Source organism: Strix aluco, chromosome 5 (genome assembly GCF_031877795.1).
Source record: "Strix aluco isolate bStrAlu1 chromosome 5, bStrAlu1.hap1, whole genome shotgun sequence".
Taxonomy (NCBI): Eukaryota; Metazoa; Chordata; class Aves; order Strigiformes; family Strigidae; genus Strix; species Strix aluco.
In genome coordinates, this window is record NC_133935.1 from 3,727,994 (window position 1) to 3,745,028 (window position 17,035).

A 17,035-nucleotide genomic window follows, 5' to 3' on the forward strand; every position below is an offset into this window, starting at 1 on the left:
ATGTCGATAGAGCTCATTTCCATGAATTTACAATAAAAAGTTTAGGAATAAAAACTGGATGTTCCCTGCAGAACATGTTAAGTCAGCCTGAATTTATCACTGAAGCCCATGGTATGTGATTACACACCCACTCCACGCCAGCCTGCTGCCAGACCACCACATTAGCACAGTCCAGCCCTGGTGTTGCAGGCTGGCCGTGACCTTTCAGCCGAGATGACCATCTGGGGGCTAATTTGAATGGGGATGGTGTGAATTTCACACCTGATGAGGAGAGCTGAGACTCCCCAAAGGAGGAGCCATGCAGAGCCCGCACACTCACTTCAACAGCCTCTGTGCATGCGTGTGCAGAGCTTGTGCAGTGCCAGTCATGCAAAGCGAGGCCAAATCAGACCAGCTTACCTTCCACGACTCTCCCAAAAAAGTGTTTTCATCTCTTAAAACATACAGGCAACCTCGGTCATGTCACATTCCTTTTGGGATTAGTATTTTGAGGTCTTCTGAGCACCTCTGCCAACAGATGACACCAAAGCATTCAGCGAAGAACATAGTGTATCTGTTTCTCCCTTTCTGGAACACCATCTTACTAATAAAATCACAGAATCATCTAGGTTGGAAAAGCCCTTGAAGATCCTCCAGTCCAACCATTAACCTCACACTGACCATTCTCAACTCCACCACATTCCTCAGCGCTGGGTCAACCCGACTCTTCAACCCCTCCAGGGATGGGGACTCCCCCCCTGCCCTGGGCAGCCCATTCCAACGCCCAACAACCCCTTCTGCAAAGAAATCCTTCCTAAGAGCCAGTCTGACCCTGCCCTGGCGCAGCTTGAGGCCATTCCCTCTTGTCCCGGCGCTGGTTCCTTGGCTCAAGAGACTCATCCCCCCTCTCTGCACCCTCCTTTCAGGGAGTTGTAGAGGGCCATGAGGTCTCCCCTCAGCCTCCTCTTCTCCAGACTAAACCTCCCCAGTTCCCTCAGCCGCTCCCCATCAGACCTGTGCTCCAGACCCTGCACCAGCTCCGTTGCCCTTCTCTGGACACGCTCGAGTCATTCAATGGCCTTTTTGGAGTGAGGGGCCCAAAACTGAACACACTCATCGAGGTGCGGCCTCACCAGTGCCGAGTCCAGGGGTCAGATCCCTTCCCTGTCCCTGCTGGCCACACTAGTGCTGATACAAGCCAGGATGCCATTGTCCTTCTTGGACACTTGGGCACACTGCTGGCTCCTGTTCAGCCAGCTGGCAATCAACACCCCAGGTCCCTCTCCAACTCGCAATAAATAAAAGGACATTTTGTCACATGTAAGCAGAGGACTTGGCCAGGCTGGCATGCCTTTGTGCTCAGCACCTTAACTGTAGAGACCATGCCTCAGAATAATTACAACACTAAGTCTCCAGCCTGAAAACCATTCATGTATTACTTCATTTCATGCAAACAAGTGCTACCTTTAAGGTGAGATTATGCACAGGCACAGAGCAAAATACATGCTTAGTAGGACTACGGTGCAATTTGTCAGCTGTACACGTATACTCAAACTAGCTTTCATTTGGTTCCTGCTAGCAGTGTAGAAGTGGCAACGCGCTGCTGAGATGCTAATGAAATAACCTGGGTGGCAGGAGATCCACATGGCCACGCACTGGCAGATTTGCAGCGCAGTCTCTTCAGGGCCAGCCCTGAAATTGTTCCACCCTGCAGACCCAGCAGCGCAGATGTACACTACCTTGGTGGCTACCGTCTGGCTGAGGCTGGGGGAGGTACACAGGTGGCTTCAGAGTGGTCCAGAAGAAGCAACTCCATTTTAGTGTGCACAGCACTATACTTCCAGTGGAAAATATCTGGATACTCACCCATTTAAGTTAAAACCACTGTCTGAAATAGATCTGTACTTGTGTCATAGATTACAATAAGAAACTCTGGGTAGGAGAACAAAGTAAGAGTTTTCTGAGTACACGGTTTCAGAGGTAGCTGCTTCCCCCACTGGCAGGCACGGAGGGATTTTTGCTGCTTTGCAAAAGGGGCCTATTAGATGAGCACCATTACTTGCATCTTGCCACCCACCTCAACTTTATCACCTGCCAGGGTCCTGTGAACATCACCTTGGCAATTATTTTCAGAAGCAAGCACAAAGTAGTGGCTTTGTTGATTTGTGGGTTTTGTTTTTGTTTTGTTTTGGGTTTTTTAGGAAGAGATTTCCACCTGTAAAAGAAAGCATCTGAGCAAAACATATGTATTCCCTTCTGTTTGTTGCTAGCTGCACAAGTCTCAGAGCCTGGAGGAGGCAAGGCTTGCTTGAGGCTCTCGCATTGTGCTTCCTCATGGCCGGCCAAACAGCTTTTTGCAGCAAGATGGCCACCGCCAGCGGCAAGTTCAGAAATGACACCACTTTTGGTTCAATTTCACAGGCACGCTGAGAAAAAGGATCCTAAGGATGTGAGATTTACAGGCAAGCAAAACAGGAGCTAGCTTTCTCCTTTCCTTTCCCCCAGGGCCGCCCGGGCTCTCCTCGGTCCTTCTGCTGTCCCTTTCATGCTCTTCCAGGTGATCTCCGCAGTGCCCTTGCTGGCTGAGGTGTCGACAGAGCAGTTTCACTGCTTTTTTTTTCCCCCAGGAGACAATCATGCCACCCCATGGGACATGGGAAAACAATCCTCGCTGACTGTGTAACAGTCACACGCTCCTGGGGGACTGGTTTTGTGCTGGAGGTGGTGGGGTTATTTGTTCATTTACTTCTTTCCTATCTTTTCCTCCTCTTTTTCCGTTTCCTATTTATCTTTCCTTCCAGAACCCTTGAAACTGTGCAGCTCCCCACCAGTGGACGCCTCCAGCTCTGCAGTAGGGCATAACAGCCGAAGAGCAACGTTATCAAACAGTTTGGAGCTGGGGTTGAGGAGAAATATGTTGTCCAGCAGGAAGAAGTCTATACGGAAGCAAACCAAATACAGACACCCAGCCTGGGACTCAGCCAGGACAGTACCTTCAGACTGGCGCCCCTATGCTTTTTTCTTTTTTTTTTCAATAAAATTGCCAGGAAATGTTTTGTTACCTCACGTGGGCAAGGCAAGAGCTTGCACCCGGGCGGGGAAACCTCCGTCAGCTCCGCATCTCGCTGGCAGAGTGCACAGTACCACCTACTGCTTAATGGGATCACTGCCTGAAACGGCCTGGGCAGCCTGTCCTCGGAGGCCACGCTCCGATCCAGCCCAACAAAACTTAGCTTTTGCCAGGATCACAGCACAGGGACGCACATGCCCGCAGGCAAATAATCACCCCAGTGGCTGCCCCATGACAGTGCCGAGACTTAACCCAACCACCAAGCCAACTTTGGGTGCAGCTCTCTTGTCAACTTGCTGCTCCCAGAATTAAGGAACTTAGCAGGGCAACATGATGGGCACGTAAGAGGGAGCATTTATACCCACCTCACATCCGCAACGAGATGGATCAAAGCAACACGCTGTGCGGAGGTGCTTGTGCCCATCTGCCAGCCTACCTGCGACAGGCAGCACGGAGGCCGGCAGCACAACGCGCAGGGACCGAGCGTGAACCAGGAGACCGAGGCTATAGCAAAATGGAAGACGGCACATTAATGATGCAGCGCTGATCTTCCCTAGCAGCCTTTGCTGCTGATTTATAGAGCCAGCACGATTCATTTATCCAGACTACCTTCATTTTATTGTTATTAATTGTTACGAGTTTTTTTGGCAGGGACGGGGAAGCTTGTCTGATTAAAAATAGCTTTGGGGACGGCAGCTGGCAGAGTCACAATGAGAGAAAGATCCAGCTCCCGATCTTTTTTCAAAGAACGTGTTCTTAGCAAGTAATTGGGTGCAATCAAGTGCAGAGATAAATAGTAGCACTTCCCAAGGCGTAGCTCAAGGCTCTGATCCTGCCAGTCGATGTTTGCAGGCAAACATTCAGAAAAGCCAAAGACCTGCTCAAGTCTCTGCAGACTTTCTGGCAGGACCTGCGCCCAACTGCTTTGCAAGGCTGGAGAGAAGAGATTTTTCTACACAGACCAGGACACCTTAGCAGGGCAGGCTCTCGGATGCACAAAATACATCACAACGGTATCAAAAACATGCTGCGTTATGGGCTGAGAATCTGGTTCCATGAGCGCACGTGCATCTTCACTCTTTGTGGCTGACACACGTGTGTTTCTGCAGGGCCCTCATCCGCACGCTCCAAGCAGTTTCCACAGCTTTCCCACTTTGCATTCTGCATTCAAGCAAGTTTCCGCAACCGAAAAGGAAAATTAGCAGCAGGCTGAAGAACCTACACTCCAACTGAACAGCGAGCATGCTGAGAGCTGGAACTACACTTTTCTCTTTTACCCATTTTTGATGTCCACTGACTGTTTTACCACAGATCCTCACTCTCCATTTCCAGTTCACAGTGAACCTCCACCTGAACACAAATCTGAGCTTGTCTCTAGGTTACAGACATTTTTATTTCCTCTGTCTGATCTACCAGTGTGATGTTCCAAGGATGGCTCTCCAGCAGTATGAGCCAGACAGTGCTTAAACTACAGGAGGGTTGTGCTAGTCGGTTTTGGCTAGTGGGCTCCAAGATCCTTGCCGCGGGATGGAGCAAGCCAGCTTTCCAGCATCCAAGTGCTCACCCCATCATCCAGCTTCACTTCCAGCCAAGCCAGAGAGCAGCAGGACTTCTGGAGAGCTGCCCTCATCGGTAGCCTTTGAACTTCTCATGGAGGTCTCTGCTGCTGGCCACCAGCTCTCTCAAGCATTCGCTTCCTGTGGCTCTTGGGCACATGAAAATCATGTTACACAGCCCCACAGATCAGGAGGGCTGGCCCACCTTTAAGATGTTGCTTTCTAATGTGCTCACTTCCAGGAAAGTTTTGGCAATCTGTGAAGCTCTTTCTTTGGAAAATGTCTCACACTGTGTCATTAGGTGAAAATGGCCTCCGGAACAGCTAAAAAAAACAAAGTATTTGCCCACATATCCTATTTGCAGAAGGAAAGTGCCTCACTGCTGCTTTTTTTTTTTTTTTTTTTTTTTTTCACCCCGGTATGTATGATGAAAACATCTGAAACTGTTAGAATTTATATAGGCAGATTTGGCAGACTTGAGATTTAGTTGGACTGTGACACAGGATTTAATTTTGGAGCTTGCTTGCTTGCTTCCTGAATATGCACTCTGTAACCAGACGAAGTTTTAGCCGCTCAGACAGCGAGCACGGCCGCTGCGGTTCGCCTGTGCTGACAATAGGCAGGTGCTCGTCGCTGTAAACCAATGCAGCTACACTGAAATCAATAAACCACAACAATTTATACTTGCTGAAGTTCCGGCCCTGTATTCTGATTTTTTTTTTTTTTTTTTACTTTTTTCTTTTCTTCCTTTGCCGTTTTAGCACATTTGCTCCCGATTGCCTCCACCAAACGCAGCCCATCATGCCAGGGACAGGCTGAGCCCTGAGCCAGAGTGCCACCTACTGAAACCTGAATTTTCCATTCCCGGTTCTTCCCCCCCTCCCCGGCTCCGCATCCCCCCCAGCTTCCTCCAGGGCCTGGGATACACTTCCAAAAGACACAAAAGAGCAGGAAAGAGGATTTAAGTTGTTTATAAGGCCATCACCCCTATTTTAACAGGCAAAACCTCGGGGAGGGGGGAAGAAGAGGATTTGTTTTCCAGGTTTTTGGTCTGCCTTAAGCAGAAAGGTACACAAAGAGAGAAAAAAGCCCCGGCTTGAAAAACATTTCCTTTTAAATGGCATGATATGCCTTTAAGGGGAAGGTAGCAGGCAATGATCCATCTTCACCACATACAGACTTGCCTTGTTCTTCCATTTCTGGCTGAGTGATAAAACGTTAAATGTCATTTCCTGTATCAGTGGTTAACCACTAGATGCTGGATCAGAGATTTACCAGAAGTGCAATATTCAAAAGTGGACCTGCTGCTTTCAATAACCCTTTCTTGCACCCTGTGGGAACCGTTTAACCTTTGAGAGAGGGTGGTGTGGGGGGGAAACACAAACAAAAATACCCTGGATTTGGGTAGGGAGATAAGTCTCGAGCTTTGTGCCAATGGCTCACACTTCGTCCAGGTTAAATCCTTCCCTGGCCCCAGCCTGGCACAACACTGAGGCTTGTGAGAAAGTGAAGCAACTACGTGGGTTGTTTCTGAGCCCTCGGTTCTGTCGTCAGCAACTGGAGATGAGGCGCTGGGGGATGCGGCTGTTTGTTTTGCACTGATTTTCTTCTACTAAAGGCCAGCATATTTAGCAAATGGACTGACGCTGGAATTCAAAACATGTACTTCCTACCAGCCCTTACTTTCCATTTATTTTGCACTGCAGAGGCAAGCAGTTTATCTGCCCGGGCTGTATTCATTTTATTACCATCATCACAGTCAGTTATGGGGTTGAGGGGATTAAAAATTATTTTGGGAAGAGCAGCTGGGAGAGTTAGGAGCAGATAAGGAAATTTCAGTTGAGGCTACATTTCCAAAGGCTGAATTTTGAACATGTGGTTGTGCAATTGCCTGTGCAAATAGAGAGTTATTTTCCTAATTACATAATATTTGTAAAGCACTCAGAACGTAAAATGGCTAAGCACACATCGAGAAATACTAGTTAGAGAAAGTTGTGGCCAAATAGTGGTGACGAGCATCTAGAAATAATAGAAGCAGGTCCTTTGGACATACGCCTGATGTCTAAACTCCCTATGAGTGGAGTTGCAGCAACACCCCTCGCTTTACCCTCTGGTCCCTGTATCATCACAGTGTCCCTGCTCTCAAAGAGCTCAAACAACTCAGTTTGAGCTTGAGCTCAGTTGGAGAACGCCCTTTTTCAGGGTGGGGAACGGCTCTGCCTTTGCTGCGTGCACGTGCCTCGCGCGACAGAGCCCTTATCCCTGAGGGCAGCCTGCAGGCAGTATTGCAAGTCAAATAATAAATAGTAATAAGCTCAGAGTTGAGGTACCTCACTCCTTTCTTCCTCAGCCAACAGGAAACCCCCCCATCTCTTCTGTCATTACTATTGACTCATTTGCAGCGCAGCAGCACCCAGCTGACTCAGTCGTGAACCCGAAGCCAGCCATGCTAGGTGCTGTGCAAAAAAACCTCCGTGGCCACACAGTCCCTCCCTCGCAGAGCTGATGCTCTCAGACATGAAAGGGAAACGCTCCCAGCATCCCAGGCCAGGCACACCTCAACCGCCGGTACGCGCGCCCACCGCGGAGTTTCACTCCCGAAGGACACACACAAGGAGGCTGTGGGAAGGGTACGGTTCAGATCCTGGGCTTTCCAGGCAAACGAGGGCAGAGAACAGTGATTTGCAGAGCACAGCTCGCGTTGCTCTTGAGCAGTATCCACCAGCCACCGAGCAGCGATAAACAAAGCTGCACCGAGACCAGCCGAGACAGCTTTCTGTGCCGCTCAGGGAAGAAAGTGGGATGGTGGAAGATCCAAGAAGATTTCCCCAAAAGGCGATGTGTTTTTTTTTTCTTCGCTCCAAAAGTCACAGGAAATCTCCAGATTACTCATCCTTTCCCAGGAACCCTGGCTGGAAAAAAATCAAGGGGCCTCACTATTTTCCTACAAACACACACACACACACGCACACACACAAAGGAGCCCTGCAAAGACCTTAACACCAGCTGTGCTTGCCCTTGCCAGAACTTCCTGAATCCACCCCCGTTTACCCTAGCTTGCCAAGCAATGCAAATATTTGAGAGGCCACCTCGTTTCCGCAGCGTCTGATGTAAAAATCCGCATCGAATCCAAGCGGTAAAGGCTGTGACTCACAGCTACTCAGCAGCCAGAAGTCCTGTCAAGCAGGCCAAGCTTTTATATAGCAGGAGGTCACTGGAACACACTCTGGCTCACCTCTCTCATCGATCAAAAGAGTGTAACCACTTAGAAACAGCTCCTGCTCGCCTTCCCTTTTTAAAGTCAAATGCTAAGAAGCTGCTTCCTAGTAGGCAGAGAACAGGATGACACAGATATGGTATCTCAGGGAAAGAAAATGAAGTTTTGTCTCAGCGACTGCTGAAACTTCCAGCACAAATGAGTTCTGCCGTGTAACCCGGGGACTGCAGCCAAGAGAAACTTGAGTCAGAAGACCTGATTTCAGTTCCTGCCTCCGCTACTGCCCCGCTGTTTGATCTTGGATTAGTCATTTAGTAAAGTCCTCCTCTGATGACTACTCCTTGGGAATAGCCTGGACATCAGCAAGAACGTGGAAGAGCCAGGTGACATCTGCAGCCAAGTCCCAAAACTGGGGACAAAATAATAGCGTGTTGCTGCAAGGTCTACACGGAAGACAGGCAGTGAGGAAGGAGTGAGGTAGAAACCAGTGCTTTGATAGCTATCAAGGTGTTAAAAAAGAATTAACAAAATGGGGACACCTCTCCCCACACACATGCATACATTGGGAATGTGGAGCTTCTGGGCTTCCAATATGCTGCACAAGCAAGACATGCCTCATGACAGAGTCCCCCGGGAGGTGACTTGCCTTTCATGCTTTAAGGGTCAAATCTTTGACCACATCAGCAATCCCACACATTCAGGAACCATGAATCAGGGCTTCAGAAGTTGCAAGTCTGACTTCAACTTCCCAAAGTTTCCAAAGCATGCCCTTGCATACTTTTTTTTCTGTTTTTACATGAGCACCCAGATTATTTTCCATATTTAATTGACTCCAGAAGCTGGAACTAATGATCTGTTTGTCAGGGCATGTAATACTCAGGACAGTATGCCCCCCCCCTTCAGCCTTCATATTTGAAAAGCTTTTTCCGCTGCTCTGTAGTTCTGTAACAGACCACACCTACTGCACAGAGGAAATAATTCCTGACTAAGTAAAGACTAAGAATCTATTGAGATTTTTGTTTTCTTCTTTTAGGTCTTGTTTATACCTCAGAATTGTACTGGTATTAAGTCAGTTCACAGTAGACTGAGGACACACAAATTCATTAAACCATGTCAAATCAAACATCTCAATTTTAAGAACACCTTAAAATGCATTTAGCCTTGGCCAGCAGTGGCTAATTTAGCCCTGGACACCTACATTTTCATACATAACCTTTCAAGGTGGTTTCTCCACCCTTCAGAAACGCACCTTGCTTACTTGCACACAGCTCCAGGCTTAAGCTTCAAGCCTGACTTCCCTCTCCACACATCCAAAAGAACTACACAGATGGATCTCACTGGGTGAATGCGCTGGAACTGGGTCAAAAGCGGTCTTGCAGCAGCTTACCTGAGTTCTGATCCAGCTGCCCTTCTCCATGCCTTCACATCTATCTTTCCAAATCTCCCCTCACACCTGCAGGAAGGGCTTGTGTTGCCATTTGAAGGCGTATGGAGGATCCTAAGAGAAACACAAGGTGAGGCTGCCACACCCCTGTGGCTATCACAACTACCTATCCCCCCAAGTTGGTTTTGAGTAGTGAATAAAGGAAAGCAAACCCTCCTTGTCCAGAGCCTGCTTCCACAGGTATAGTCATAATAACCCCCCGAGGAAGAGCAGGGAAAAATCTGACAATATCATGTTTATTCATGAAGACTTACCCTTGTGTTGATGTTCTCCTGCAAGGTCCCAAGCTGAGTGATGGTGCTTTTCTATCCAGAAAAAGGAGCAGTAGTAAGCAGCCTGGTGCATTTCTCCTCCCTTACACACTGCTACAGTTACATACATTGCTACAGCATGTAAACTTTAGGTCTATACTGTTTGGATGGTCAAGGCTTCAACATGTGATAAAAATCTCGAGGGCAAAATGCGGATTTAAAAGACCCATCTCTGCAGGAAGTCTAAAGTGTAGCTGTGGTCATCCCTGGAATGGAAATTAGTTTCTTGGTCAATGGTTTCTGATGTAAATAGCTTTTAGCATTAAAATAGGACAGGATTGGCTGTCTTGAAGTTATTAAACTATGGGAGTGATATCTCCCTGAATGAGGTACAGCTGAGTTAGGCTTGACAAGCACATTAAGAAATTTTTGAACTTGCTGAAGGAAGGTGAAGATAGCATTATGGGGGAAAATGCAGAGCTAGGTATTTCTTAAGAAAAATGTCTCGCAGAAGAGACTCAAAATTAAGAGCTTATACTTTCAGAGATTCTGAGCATTTTCATTTCCCATGATACTCTCTATAAAGGGCAACATCAGTGGCAGTTTTTCTTTTAAATCCAGATTTTTCTTCATTGCCGCAGACCATGCTTTGCAGCAAGTCCATTCTTACCACTGTGCATGTATCTATTCAACTAGTAATTTGTAGAGCACTGTAGGCTGTGACCTAAGCAGACAAAAATGTGCTGAAATGTAAACTAACATATTTGGTAGGGATGTAACACAAAAGAATTACAGAGGTTATTATAGTTTTGCAGATATGGACACAACAGAGAAGCAGCTCCTTCCATGGTATTGCAAACCCTTAGGGCTTACACATTATGAATTGGCTCCAAAAGCTAAGAGACGAAAATAATTCCCGTATTTCTTTTTTTATTTGCCTTCTAGAGTTTATATTTTCAAGATTTTCTCTTTAAGCACAAGGGTTATGAGTTTGCATTAAAAATATAGTGAAAGTTTAATCATGTGATTCCAGGAACACAGGTTTGACGGGGGAAAAGAACTATATTTTTTCTAGTATGTAATTCATACAAGATAATCACCTATGTTTTAAGAGTAGTGTTGCTTGCAAGTAAATCCTGGGATAACCTAGAGACAGAAGCCAGCAGTGCACTTCAGGAGATGGGCAGGTTGTTGGGCAGAGAGAAAAAGGAGGTAAATTGGGCAAAACTGGCAGGGTTTAAGTGGCAGGGGCTGTGGGGGTGACCTGTGTGGGAGGAGGCCATGAACTGCCCTGGGCCAGTCATGGCTGCCCCCTGTGGCCCACAGTGAGCCAAAACTCCGACCAAAGGAGCACATGGTGCCTCCACTCCAACATATTTAAGCGTGAATGGCAGCCATGAGGAGAGGAGCTAAGTGAGGAGATGAGTTTGGAGACAGGTGAAGAGATGCAGGAAAAATACAGAGAAGATATGTGAGGACTTACGTGAAGAGAAGCATTAGGCGAACGTGGAGGGAGACAATGTTGGGGGGCACGGCTGGAGACGCACTCTTCAAGAAGGCAACGCACACTGGGGCAGGGACACCCCTGAGGAACTGCAGCCTGTGAAGGTCCCACACCAGGGAGCAACACTGGGAAGCCCACAGGAACACTCACTAGGAAGCAAAGAGCAACAGATAAAAACCATTAAGCACACAACCCCAACGTCCACCCATCACCTCACTGGAAGGACTGGGAGGGACTGTGTGTAACCTGTGGTGAAAACAAGGGGAGCTGAGCCTCGGAAGCGGGGAGGAGAGGTGTTTGACAGAAGATGAGCCTGAGGAACGGGAGGGGGGGAAGGTGAATGCTGCCATCCTGCTGGTGAATGACAAGAGGGGGAGACTTCTTTTTTCCATTCCTTAAAAAAAAAACAAATAGCACATGGTTTATCCACCTCATAGCTTATTACAAGAGCTGCAAAACTGTTTCATCCTGCTTCCTGCCTCAAGCTGGTGCAAAACGCAATTATCTACTATGCCTTTCTACGTCTAGTCCTCTAAATTTGGTGAGACCAAGCAGCTATTCCCTTATAAGGTTCATTTTGCAACAACCCACTTCTTGTGATGCCTCCCTGCCTTCCAGCTGTTTTATTTTCCCCAAACTTTCCTTACTTCTTTCCAGCAAATAGGGTAAAAGTCTCCCAAGTAGCTTTGTTTCTTTAAATTTGTCACTCATTCCCTCATAGACCTGAAATTATAAACAGCTGTCTACAAAAACACAATTGCTTCTAGAGTAACCAACGTTAAGGACGCCCGGAGAGGGTTATGACTTCAGCCTGCGTACAGGGAGAGAGACAGGGGTGCCGGAAACAAAGATCCTGTTTCAGTGCAGATTATCCCAGCATGAACAATAGAAGGACATATGGGATGTACAGCCAATTCCTTATAAAGAAAACGCCTCTCGGTTTATTCAGGAAGCTCCAGAAACCCAAAAGAAAAGAAAAAAACAGCAAAGCAGGTCCCCCGCTGTGCCCCCAGGTACCTGGCCCTGTGACAGAAAGAAAAGCTATGAGCCACCTATGCAGATGCCCACGGAGCTTGCCAAGGAGCAGATGCCTTGGGCAGCAAATTAGCCACTATGGCATGGCCTCCGGGGCCGTATGACTGCCATCCGAAAACACTGAGATGAGGGGAGAGGGTCACTGGCATCGAGCACTAGTCAGATAGCACCTGGCCACTATCAGCTGTTTCGGTAAGAAATGTTATTGCATTAACCCATCTGGTGCTCAGGAGTCAAGATTTTCCAGACTTACGCCAAAGCAAGAGAAAAGCATAAAGGTTATTTTTGTTAGCAAAAAAAAAAATAGCTTTAAATAAAAGCCAAAGCTATTTCCCTGCAAACTTTCAGGAACGTCCTGTGGAGAAACACAACTGCTAAATGAGAAACATGATTGACTGTTAGTGTGAATGCTTTCAAGGCTTTAACTGTTTAAACGAGCGTATTAATTTGGACTTGGATTTTTCCTCCCAGTGCGCCCATGTCTCTGGCCAAGCGATACTCAGTGTTTCCCATCTGCCAATATCCCTGTGTCCTCAGCATTCCTAGTCACAAAACCAGGGCCCGCTCCCGTACTCCTCTCTTCTGCCCAAGGAGAGCTCTTTCCTATGTCAGGCAGCCACAGCTGCTCTATTAGAAACTTGAAAACAGAGGATCCCAACCTACAAATGACTGTAACAAAATCTCAACAACAAACATTACCTGGATTAAAAAGCAAAATCTATTGTCTGCTTTCACTCTACATTTTCACTCACAAGATAAAGCACTTAATCCCCTGCAAAAGGTATTCCCTACATGTGAGCCACTGGCTGGTAGATAGATCTCTAGCAAACTATTTTTCTGAACAAATGGACATGCGTTTGTTTTGTGTGCAGGAAAGACGAACACATATGTCCCCCACCCTTCATTCATTCAGTCATTTAATAATTTTAGAGAATATTGGAAATTACACGTTTTGTAAGGGAAACAGAAGCCAACTAAATTCTGAACCGTGATGTTGCAAGACTTTGGATGCAGATTTCATCAAAGTATCTACCACAATGCAACTGCCTCATGATAAAGATGACTCCAGCCTTGATGAGACTTAGCACTGTCTGCAGAAGTGCTGTGTTCCTTATGTTTAGACAGGCCATACGGTGCGTTGTAAAGAGAAGAAACATCTGTTTTCATCTCATAATCTAGTAACAAAGAAAGAACAAAAGCAACATCTTCACAAGAATCAACAGGGCACCTTTCCCCTCTCTCTCTCTCTCTCTCTAAGGTCCATCTGTATATTGCTGCAGGAAGGGGAGAGGGGAAAGGGAAGTGGAAAAGACTTCTGCATTTAATGGTGCAGCACTAAAAAAACAATCCAGGAATAGAATGGCCATATTTTAAAAACTGACATGCCTGGGGGGGGGGGGGTGGGGTGGGGGGGTGGTTTGGGGGGGTTTTCTTTCTCCTGTTCTTTAAGTAAAAAGTGTTGTGAGTATGCATTTCAAGGAAAAAAAACACTCAGTGAATGTGTGTTGCTATCACCACTACCAGCTCCTCCACTTTTAGTTCACTGGGTAAATCCAGAAATGTCTAGGTGTGGAAGATTATGTCTCAACAACTTTCATGTCAAGAGCCCTCCAGGTATCTTTTGACACGCAAGTTTCCAGTAGCAGTTTTAGCTGATGTGGACACTGTGTTCCCTCCTTGCCCACGCTGTTTGTTCCTGTGCCAGGGCCAAGTCCTCTGGTTTGCTTATTCAACTATTTGGAGCAAGGAAGAATTGATCCCACTGAAAACTAACATTCCCCCCACCCCCTTTTTTTTTTTTTCTGGCTCTCTGCTGCATCTGATCACTGCTCCTCTTGTTGGCACTGACACCAGTTGGACTGACAGTGAAACTAGAGCATGGGGAGACACAAACCACCACTCGGAGTAAGAGGAAAACCAGCGTTCATCACTTATCTCACACTGCTGGACATCCCGCTCCAGGCAAACACCCATCAGGTTCTGTATGGCAAACTACATCACGTAAAGACTTTAGAGTAAGATCAGGCTGTTTAGAAATGGCCGGACGTAGGACACTTCACGTCCCCATGGCGGCACTCCACGAGCCTCTGGCAAAGATGAGGGAACACCACGCACAGCAGTGAGGGAACTGCGCAAACCCCTCTGGGCCTGCTCTTCCACAGGGCTTTTCCGCTCCACCACCCTGCAAGGAGCATCCTTCATGTTCTGGTGACTGATCAACTGCTCCAGCTTGGAAGAATCCACCCGGGAGTGGGGTGGGGGTTCACAGAATCATCTCAGTTGGAAAAGACCTTGAAGGTCCTCTAGTCCAACTGCAAAGTTGAGGAAGGCAGAATTTGATCCTAGGAAATCTGTGGTGTGAGGCTTTATACTAAGATTGGTAACAAAACAGCAAAGCACAAGGCATGAATGGACAGCTGGTGATGGCAGCCACCACCACCGTGTGTGACAGCAGGAGCGGAGGGGCTGTTAAAGCAGATTGTGGGTAGAAATGCATGTAAAACAACGTGGAAGTTTTCTTTCCAATAAAAAAAAAAAAAAAAAAAAAAAAAAGCACCTGTTTTCTCCTTTCTCTCCCCTCTCCCAATAGCAAATAGCATCAAAGGCAAATTCCGTCTTCCTGAAGGAGACCCACCACACAGAGAGTTTCTCCCACACATTCTCTGCCAGTTCTAACCTGATGCAATCCAGTTTGAGAGGGAAATGTCGGTGTTTCTCGGTGGTCTCCAGGCGGGGTGAGCCTGAGGGCAGGACCCGTGTGCTGAGGCACCATGCAGCTGTCCCTGTGTGGCCCTGGGAAGCACAAGCGACCGATCCCCCCCCGCCCAATCCTGCCTCCTCCCCACAACCACCCTGCGGCCTCAAGTGCCCCTTAGACTTGCTTCAGCTTCCCCCACCCAGCACCGGGCTGCGGGGCCGCAGCACCCCCGGGGCGTGAGGGGAGGCGGGGGGGGGGGGGGTGTTCCCCGCTCCCGCCCGGCGGCCACTGCCGTGCCGGGATAGCGAACCCTGCCCAAACCCCCGCCGGCGCCACAGCCGCCCGGCGAGGCCCAGCGCGGGCCCCGGTGCCGGCGGCTCCTCGGCGGGGCCCTCGGCGGGCGGGCTCCGCCTTGGCGGTGCCCTCGGCGGAGCCGCTCCCTCAGGGCCGCCCCCGGCGCAGGCCCCGCCCGCCGCGGCGGATCGCACCGCCATGGTGCCGCCATGGCGCCATCTGGCGCCCCGGCGCTGCCGCGGGGAGCGGAGGCCTCGCTGTGGGCATTCTCCCGCGTAAATTAAAAATTTTTTAAAAAAATTAAAAAGTTAAACTAAATTTTCAAATTAAAAAAGTTAAAAATTAATTAAATCCTTGGGAGCCTAAGTCCCGTCTTTTACTAAGCCTTCAAGACGTTCAGTAAACCGTCAAAGTGACCCTGTTACCTTGGTAAATGGTGAATTAAAGCACTTAAAAGCGATGTTTGTCTTTTTAAGGATTCTACCAATCCCATGACATTTTAAGACACGTAGCGCTGTCAGATGAGGCTGCCTGGCTGGGTGACACCCTGAATTCCCAAAGGAAAGCCCTGAAGAAATGGTCTCCCCCCCCCTCCAAACCGCAAAGGCCTTCGCGCCCCGCGGGTACTGTGTGGGTGCTGGGGCGGTCAGGGGGGTGATGGCCCCCCCAAGGCAGCGTGGAGCTGCTGCCCTGCCCGGCTTGTGTGAGGAAAAGGGACACGAGGGTGTCACTCTGTTGCCGAAAGTGAAGTGAAACATCCCAATGATTTAAATCTCAAAGTGCACATTTTTGATTGTGACTAAAATCCAGGATAATTATTTTCCCCTTTCAGTTTTTCCTGCTTTTCAACAGCGGTAATAGTCTTACCTCCCATCTGAAAGCATTAAGCTTTGTGGAAATAACTACTGTTATCTTCTGTTTCAGATCATCTCTTCCTCAGGAATCTCCACCCAGCTTTACCCGGTAACCTGTGTTTGCAACAGCGAAATATTGTCCACATTATTATTATTCAGTTAAGAATTTAATTTTTCTAAAATTTAAAATTAAAATTTTAAATTTTAAAACCATGGTGCCTAAAGCTTGGTATGTCTTCAGACACTTCTCTACCCAGCTACGGAGTTTCCTAGGCTGAGCTCTAGGCTGTAGATGAGACTTCAGCAGGAGAAAGACCGCATGAATTTCTGCCTGTGGTGGCACCTAAATAAACACTCCAGACTTGAGGGTGATGAGGACACTTGCAACTCCCATGTATATAAGACAGGGAGTTGCTGCAGGTCTGGGAAAGCAACTGCAAAGGCTTTGGGTGCAATTCAGCTTCCAAAGGTGGTGCTTTTACAGAAGACATCGATCTATTGCCCCGCTGTCTGCACAAGGCTGGCGCCTAGCCACACCATGCTGCAAGTTACTATGAAAAACTATGAAATAGAGCTTATAAAGCAAGACTTTGTGAAGAGAGAGAAACATTGGGCTGCTGTCCTGGGCTCTGTCTGTGAATGAAATCAGTTTTAAAGATACTTATAATGGGGTATAGATAGGGAGGTTGCAGGACAAGGGTATCTCACCATTTTCTGGAGGAGTGATTGTTTCTTCATTTCTCTCTCTGCCACTCTCTTCTGGCTTTCTGGGACACATATGAAAGAAAAGAGAAGTGATTGAATTTCCTCAGGCATCAGTGCTTCATGACATCAAAATGATAATTCACTCAGAGCAGATTGATTCTGCTTTGGAAATTTGAAGATTCCCTCCCCTTTCAAACATCTTTGATCAGCAGCCAAATGGTTAATGTTACATTTAAGCCTTTGCTGGGCATCCAAATTGACTCTCATCAAGGAATAAGGACTGTTCACGATGCTCTGTGGCTCAGTTGCTGCAACAGCTACTAGGATTTTGTGTGTGTGTTTTTTCAACCACAAGATAAGCTATAGCATGAAGCTGCAAGATTTAAAACAAGCTGAAATCATCCTGTAATAAATATCAAATATCAAAT

General features: G+C 47.6%; 1 long non-coding RNA gene across 3 annotated transcripts in view; it reads right to left on the minus strand.

Annotated features, from left to right (window-relative positions):
• LOC141923933 (uncharacterized) overlaps positions 1 to 16,672 on the minus strand; it is a 40,456-nt gene extending 23,784 nt beyond the window's left edge. Inside the window, exons 1-5 of one of the 3 annotated variants that reach the window (XR_012623433.1) lie at positions 16,611 to 16,672; positions 15,916 to 16,016; positions 11,001 to 11,170; positions 9,521 to 9,783; positions 9,210 to 9,320 (exon numbers count right to left, since the gene is read on the minus strand). This is a non-coding gene — a long non-coding RNA (uncharacterized LOC141923933). Of the gene's footprint in view, positions 1 to 7,385; positions 7,518 to 9,209; positions 9,321 to 9,520; positions 9,784 to 11,000; positions 11,171 to 14,733; positions 15,016 to 15,915; positions 16,017 to 16,610 lie in introns of those variants that run through there. The other 2 variants (XR_012623432.1, XR_012623431.1) reach the window with 2 other exon arrangements.
• Positions 16,673 to 17,035: the final 363 nt, after the last annotated feature.